Source organism: Coregonus clupeaformis, unplaced genomic scaffold (assembly GCF_020615455.1).
Source record: "Coregonus clupeaformis isolate EN_2021a unplaced genomic scaffold, ASM2061545v1 scaf3259, whole genome shotgun sequence".
NCBI classification, from domain to species: Eukaryota; Metazoa; Chordata; class Actinopteri; order Salmoniformes; family Salmonidae; genus Coregonus; species Coregonus clupeaformis.
The window spans coordinates 1-8,478 of NW_025536713.1; the positions used below are offsets into that span (position 1 = coordinate 1).

The following is an 8,478-nucleotide window of genomic DNA, read 5'->3' on the forward strand; positions in this document are numbered from 1 at the left end:
CCAAGTACTAACCAGGCCCGACCCTGTTAGCTTCCAGATCGGGCGTATTCAGGGTGGTATGGCCGTAGCGAGGAACAACTCTTGGTACACTATATAAAGTCAATGTGTCACTCACTCTGGAAAGGGACACAGAAACGTATCCACTTTGTGACACAAGCTGAAGAAGCTTAACCCCTGCTTACATTTCCAATATATATATATATATATATTTGAGTCTTGTTGGGGGGAAGAGGGCATATCCTATGTTGATTTATGACAAGTTCATTGACTAGGGGCCCTATAAAATAGGCGTTACGGACCGAATCACGGAATCCAGACATTAAACCGAAATTCAACAATATTCAAACATTTATTGAACTTAGTAAGAAATCAACTAAATCTATTCAACTTGTTAGAAAACGCATTCATTTGCCCAAGTCAATCATAAGACATGAACAAAATGCATCAGTGATTCGTATTTCCATGAACTTTCTGAAACGGCACAGGAATGCCCCTGTCTGTGTGTATGTGTGCGGTGCGGCGTATGTCTACACTTTGTGTAGCCGTTAGCGATGATGCTAATGATAACCTTCTTCTGGTAGGGAAGGAATGGCTTTCCCCAAAACCTTCGCAAGTAAATGTTAACTACAAAGTAGCCTATGCCTGCATGGCAGAATTATACCGTGATCATTTGCATCACTCCAGTTGCCATTTGTTCTACAGCAACACCGCTTAACCAAACAAAGGTCTCTTCCTGGTGCATGCTTGCATTTAAGGGTAACTACACCCCAACATCTAAATGTCTTACATTTTTCCCAGACCTCACAAATGGTCACCTGATAGGGTTTAAACATTGTTGTGGACATAGAACATCCAATTGTGCTGTTTTGCTATTAAAAAGGTGTACTTTTGAGAGCGAAAACCTGCCAAAACAGGGACAAACGGTCAACGGGGAAATCTAAACGGAGAAAAGGGAACTTGGGAATTAACGGAATCAGGCAAAACATTGAAGGGATTGTATAGTGCCCTAATGGACTACAGACATTGACTGTCTCCTAGACTAAAAACAAAGGCTGCATGTACTGCCTATATTTTGAGGGAAACGCACTGTCCATTATTTGATTTGATTTGATCAGGGCAGGGCAGCACACAAACTGCATTTAGTCCAATAACAATCCATGATATATTAGGGTGATAAATAAAAAGCAGTTGCTCCATGACACAAGAGCACGCTCTACTGGGACAAAAGCTTACAGCACCTGGTATTCCCAGGCGGTCTCCCATCCAAGTACTAACCAGGCCCGACCCTGCTTAGCTTCCGAGATCGGACGAGATCGGGCGTATTCAGGCTGGTATGGCCGTAAGCGAGGGAACAACTCTTGGTACACTATATAAAGTCAATGTGTCACTCACTCTGAAAGGGACACAGAAACGTATCCACTTTGTGACACAAGCTGAAGAAGCTCAACCCCTGCTTACATTTCCAATATATATATATATATATTTGAGTCTTGTTGGGGGGAAGAGGGCATATCCTATGTTGATTTATGACAAGTTCATTGACTAGGGCCCTATAAAATAGGCGTTGCGGACCGAATCACGGAATCCAGACATTAAACCGAAATTCAACAATATTCAAACATTTATTGAACTTAGTAAGAAATCAACTAAATCTATTCAACTTGTTAGAAAAACGCATTCATTTGCCCAAGTCAATCATAAGACATGAACAAAATGCATCAGTGATTCGTATTTCCATGAACTTTCTGAAACGGCACAGGAATGCCCCTGTCTGTGTGCATGTGTGCGGTGCGCGCGTATGTCTACACTTTGTGTAGCCGTTAGCGATGATGCTAATGATAACCTTCTTCTGGTAGGGAAGGAATGGCTTTCCCCAAAACCTTCGCAAGTAAATGTTAACTACAAAGTAGCCTATGCCTGCATGGCAGAATTATACCGTGATCATTTGCATCACTCCAGTTGCCATTTGTTCTACAGCAACACCGCTTAACCAAACAAAGGTCTCTTCCTGGTGCATGCTTGCATTTAAGGGTAACTACACCCCAACATCTAAATGTCTTACATTTTTCCCAGACCTCACAAATGGTCACCTGATAGGGTTTAAACATTGTTGTGGACATAGAACATCCAATTGTGCTGTTTTGCTATTAAAAAGGTGTACTTTTGAGAGCGAAAACCTGCCAAAACAGGGACAAACGGTCAACGGGGAAATCTAAACGGAGAAAAGGGAACTTGGGAATTAACGGAATCAGGCAAAACATTGAAGGGATTGTATAGTGCCCTAATGGACTACAGACATTGACTGTCTCCTAGACTAAAAACAAAGGCTGCATGTACTGCCTATATTTTGAGGGAAACGCACTGTCCATTATTTGATTTGATTTGATCAGGGCAGGGCAGCACACAAACTGCATTTAGTCCAATAACAATCCATGATATTATTAGGGTGATAAATAAAAAGCAGTTGCTCCATGACACAAGAGCACGCTCTACTGGGACAAAAAGCTTACAGCACCTGGTATTCCCAGGCGGTCTCCCATCCAAGTACTAACCAGGCCCGACCCTGCTTAGCTTCCGAGATCGGACGAGATCGGGCGTATTCAGGCTGGTATGGCCGTAAGCGAGGGAACAACTCTTGGTACACTATATAAAGTCAATGTGTCACTCACTCTGAAAGGGACACAGAAACGTATCCACTTTGTGACACAAACTGAAGAAGCTCAACCCCTGCTTACATTTCCAAATATATATATATATATATTTGAGTCTTGTTGGGGGGGAAGAGGGCATATCCTATGTTGATTTATGACAAGTTCATTGACTAGGGCCCTATAAAATAGGCGTTGCGGACCGAATCACGGAATCCAGACATTAAACCGAAATTCAACAATATTCAAACATTTATTGAACTTAGTAAGAAATCAACTAAATCTATTCAACTTGTTAGAAAACGCATTCATTTGCCCAAGTCAATCATAAGACATGAACAAAATGCATCAGTGATTCGTATTTCCATGAACTTTCTGAAACGGCACAGGAATGCCCCTGTCTGTGTGCATGTGTGCGGTGCGCGCGTATGTCTACACTTTGTGTAGCCGTTAGCGATGATGCTAATGATAACCTTCTTCTGGTAGGGAAGGAATGGCTTTCCCCAAAACCTTCGCAAGTAAATGTTAACTACAAAGTAGCCTATGCCTGCATGGCAGAATTATACCGTGATCATTTGCATCACTCCAGTTGCCATTTGTTCTACAGCAACACCGCTTAACCAAACAAAGGTCTCTTCCTGGTGCATGCTTGCATTTAAGGGTAACTACACCCCAACATCTAAATGTCTTACATTTTTCCCAGACCTCACAAATGGTCACCTGATAGGGTTTAAACATTGTTGTGGACATAGAACATCCAATTGTGCTGTTTTGCTATTAAAAAGGTGTACTTTTGAGAGCGAAAACCTGCCAAAACAGGGACAAACGGTCAACGGGGAAATCTAAACGGAGAAAAGGGAACTTGGGAATTAACGGAATCAGGCAAAACATTGAAGGGATTGTATAGTGCCCTAATGGACTACAGACATTGACTGTCTCCTAGACTAAAAACAAAGGCTGCATGTACTGCCTATATTTTGAGGGAAACGCACTGTCCATTTGATTTGATTTGATCAGGGCAGGGCAGCACACACAAACTGCATTTAGTCCAATAACAATCCATGATATTATTAGGGTGATAAATAAAAAGCAGTTGCTCCATGACACAAGAGCAAGCTCTACTGGGACAAAAGCTTACAGCACCTGGTATTCCCAGGCGGTCTCCCATCCAAGTACTAACCAGGCCCGACCCTGCTTAGCTTCCGAGATCGGACGAGATCGGGCGTATTTTTTTAAAAATATTTTATTATGAAAATCAGACAATTTTACATCATTTCAATCATCATTAAAGGGTGAACAATTCACCCTTTTACAAAATCAGAAAGAAGATACAATAAATCAACAATTAAAACACTCACCTAATCCAATTAATAGTTAAACACAAGTTTTCCATTTGATGACATTCTAATAAATGTACTCCCCCACACAAATTCTTTTTCAAAGTTGCCCCCACCATATCTCTGCATTATCTCTATATTTCCCTCCAACATACTCTTAAAAAGTACCTCCACACTCACACATTTCCCTTCATAATGCCCCAAGTTCCTTCTTAGTCTTACAGCATATCGAGCATGACTTAAAACATAATTAACCAAATTAAAATTCAAAACTTTACTTTTCCCATTAATACCAAAAAGAAAAAATCTCCTCCATTCCACCCCATTAAAAATCTCCTCCCCCCAATGTTTCACTAAAAGCTCCTTTAAAAACTCATGAAAACCTCTTATTCTACTGCATTCAATGAAAAAGTGCATAAAGTTTTCCACCTCTATATGACAAATGTCACATTCTCTATTAATATTTCTGTTGATTTGATGTAAGACCACATTAGTAAAAATCCTATTATGTTTTATTTTAAAATCATTGTCTTCACATTCTATGGAGTTCCCCTTTACATTAACATTCCTCCATATTGACTTCACATCCAAATCTACAAAAACCTCCGACCACACTTTCTCCGAAGCAGGCACTCTTATCTCTTTTAAAATACATTTACTATAGACTGTTTTAACTTTCAAGCCTGACAAATCACATTTCACTCCACCACTTTCATACAATAAAACCGGCAAACCCCTGGCTCTCTTAACCGCCCCTGTATTTATTAAAACACCCCACTCCTTCGGAATGCACCCTAAAATTCTCTTATACATATTTTCTACTGTAGTTTTGCTTATTTCATCATCGACCTCAACAACATTGTCATAAATAGCTTGTACCGGTAGAAACCCCGGCCTGACCTCATATAGAATATCACCAATCTGTCGCATCCCAGCTCTCATAAAATATTTACAATACAACATTGTATTATTATATTTGATCTTTGGATTCAAAAAGATAGGCTGATTTAAAATATTCTCCAAACTGTTACATTCATAAGAAATGTGTGGTAAAACCTGCCCCCAAGCCTCGAAAACTTCCTTATAAAACAAAGGTATATTTCCCAACATGTCTTGTTTTACACTCATTAATAAACCATTATCCCCTATCCTCCCAACCTCCTGCAAATACTCTGCAAAAAACTTTTTCCACCCGTAATCTAATTCCCCATATAAATACTTCCGAACCATTTTCACTCTTATTGCTATTTTCCTCACCCTTAAATCCACTAACTTCAAGCCCCCCTCCTCATAACCCGCAATCAATGTTTTAAAAGCGATTTTCGCCCCCTTCCCATCCCATAAAAATTCAACTAAAATCTTATTCATTTCAATTAAAACCCATTCTGGCACATCTAAGACATTCATGACGTGAATACAAATTGACATCAGTAAAGAATTTATAACAATAACCTTCCCCTTTAATTTTAACAACCTCCCCTTCCACATATTTACAACCTTTCTGACTTTATTTATCACCCCACTCCATGTCAAATCCCTAGCTTCTTTTTCTTTTACACCTAAAAAAACTCCCAACACCTTAAAATATTCTTTGGCCTCTTTAAAAGGAAAAATTCCCCTCATTTACCTTCCCAATATACATTACAACAGACTTTTCCATATTAACTTTAGCTCCTGATGCTCTTCCATATACTTTAAAACCTTCTATTACCCTTTTTACACTGTCCTCATCTCTAACTGTTATAGTTGTGTCATCTGCATATTGGTGAATCAAACTAAATCCCCCCCTGTGGAGTCTGTACACAATTAATAAAATTATCCTTCTTAAGAAAAGCCGCTAAAGGCTCAGCTGATAAAACATACAATAAAGCAGATAAAGGACATCCCTGTCTCACAGATCTCTCCAGAGTGAAAGAATCGGTTAAAACCCCATTGCATTTCACCCTACTTTTTGCATTTCTATATAATAATTTAATCCACCCTATTATTTTATTACCAAAGCCAAATCTTTCCAAGACCCTAAACATAAAATCATGTTCTACTCTATCAAAAGCCTTATTTAAATCTATGCTTAAAACAATACCTCCTATCTTATCCCCGTTCATTTTGTGTATCACGTCTCTAATCGTATTAATTGTGTCAGCTATATCCCTCCCAGGAACACTATAATTCTGTGTTGGTGCTATAATATCATGTAAAACTCTCTTCATCCTATTCGCTAAAATTTTGGCTAAAATCTTGTAATCCACATTTAATAAACTAATTGGCCTATAATTTTCCAATTTCACCTTACTCCCTTTGTTTTTATATAAAATTGTTATCATTCCTGTCACCATTGATTCTGATACACAATCATTCTCCTCCATATAGTGATAAACCTCCAATAAAATAGGTGCTAAAAGACTTTCATAAACTTTATAAAACTCTGCAATGATACCATCTACACCAGGGCTCTTATTCACCTGTAAACCCTTTATCGCATCCATCACTTCATTTACTGTAATCTTCCCATCACACATCACCTTATCTTCTCCATTAATTTTCACCTCCACACTATCTAAAATCTCCTGTACACACCCCTCATCCACCTCCCCTTTTTTAAATAAGTCCTTATAAAAACTCTGCACTGTCTCTAAGATCTCTACATAATCATCTACTACTTCCCCCTTTACATTTTCAATCTGTCTAAGATATGTTCTTCTTTGAGTACTCTTCTCTAATCCAAGAAAAAAAGGAAGTGCATTTCTCCCCTCCAAAAAATACTTTGCTTTGCTTCTTATAATGGCCCCCATACACTTATCCATGTCATATTTACTCAATTTTGCTCTCAACTCTAAAAACTTTTCTATATTATAATTAGGTTCACTGTCACACTTCCCCATTTCCTCAACCAATTTGGCTCTCAACTCATTTTCTTTTCTTTTCATCCTGCCTCTCTTTTTCCTTGCATATCTTATACTAAAACTTTTATTTTTTCCTTAACCTTGTCCCACCATACACACTTATCCTCCCCTTTCTGCTTATCCTCCATTTCACATATTATCAAAGATTTAAGTTGTTTACAATAATCCTCATCCCCCAAATAACTCGCATTCATACACCATGTACCACCTCCTATTCTTTCTTTGTCTAAACCCACCGAGAAATTTAAACATGCATGATCACTGAGTGTTGTAAATACATACTTAACATCTTTCATACAATCCCTTAAATCTTCTTTAACTAAAATCAAATCTATCCTGGTTTGTTTTAACTCCCCTAAAACCACCTGCCTTCTAGAAAATTCTCGTTTATCGGGATTGTCATCTCTCCATATGTCAATAAGTTTTTTCTCAACCATCATTTTCTTTAAAACCCCTCTAGATGCATCATTTCTAAAAGCAGCTCCCCTTGTCATATCTAATCTGTCCATTTTCACATTAAAATCCCCCACCACGATGCAATTTCCCACACTCCATCGTCCCACTTCAACAAATAAAACCTTGCGCTCTATTTCATTATTTGGCGCATAAACATTTATAATTCTAAACTTCATATCCATATACTCAAAATCTAAAACTAAAATCCTCCCATTATTATCATCATGTACATGTACCACTTTGTCCACCACATCCTTTCTCACTAGAATAGCAACCCCACTAGAATTCCCTCTACCATTATTAACAAAAATAAAATCCCTCCATATTTGTTTTACTTTCAATACACAATCATTGTCCCAATGCGTCTCTTGTAGGCATAAGATATCCACATTCTTCATTTGAACTATATTTTGAAATTTATCCATCGTCCTTAAACCATTTACATTTAGGGACACAAACTTAACCATTTCAAAAAATAATAAAATGAAAAGAAATACCTTCATTGTCCTCTACTTTTTGTCCTGTTTCTTTCCTCTTCTATCCTTCTTCTCCCCCCCCGTCGCTTTCCTCTTCCTGTAGCTTTCCCTTAGTTGTTCTACCTTTGCCCCTTCGTCCGTATCAGATATCTCCTCCAAGCCCATTTCGTCCAACCAACTCAAGTTCTTTACTCCCACATCCGTTGTGCTCCCCGTATCTCTCTCCGTCTCTGGTATTGTCGTCAAACTCAAACTGCCCTCCATGTCTTCACCCCCTGAGGTACTCGCAGGGCCTGAGCTTTCCCCCAATAATCTGCGCGTCCCCAGTGCCTCCACCCAGCCCGATCCCCCCCCTCCTCCTGTAAACTCCCTCTTCTCATCTCTGAGTCCAAGCTGCTCCCTATTTCGTCTGCCTTTTGCTCTTCCATCTCTCCACCTTCCTCCACATCCTCTTCCCCATCCTCTTCTTCTCCTCCCGGTGATACATCGGCTTCCATTAAGAGGTCCTGGCTCTCCTCCTCACTTACAACCTCTCCACAGTTGCACTCATCGGTTCCCTTCCGACATCCTGCGCAAACTGCCCTATCCCTCGCTCCAGCACATTCCCTCGCATAGTGTCCCTGGTTTCCGCACTTAAAACACCTAAAGTCAGGGCAGT

At 39.4% G+C, this 8,478-nt stretch overlaps 2 non-coding genes across 2 annotated transcripts; both read right to left on the minus strand.

Annotated features, from left to right (window-relative positions):
- Positions 1-1,226: 1,226 nt before the first annotated feature.
- On the minus strand, positions 1,227-1,345 carry LOC121559320. Its single transcript, XR_005998740.2, has one exon. It is a non-coding gene; the product is annotated as a 5S ribosomal RNA (ribosomal RNA).
- Positions 1,346-2,503: 1,158 nt separating this feature from the next.
- On the minus strand, positions 2,504-2,622 carry LOC123489760. Its single transcript, XR_006660644.1, has one exon. It is a non-coding gene; the product is annotated as a 5S ribosomal RNA (ribosomal RNA).
- Between the last annotated feature and the right edge of the window lie 5,856 nt (positions 2,623-8,478).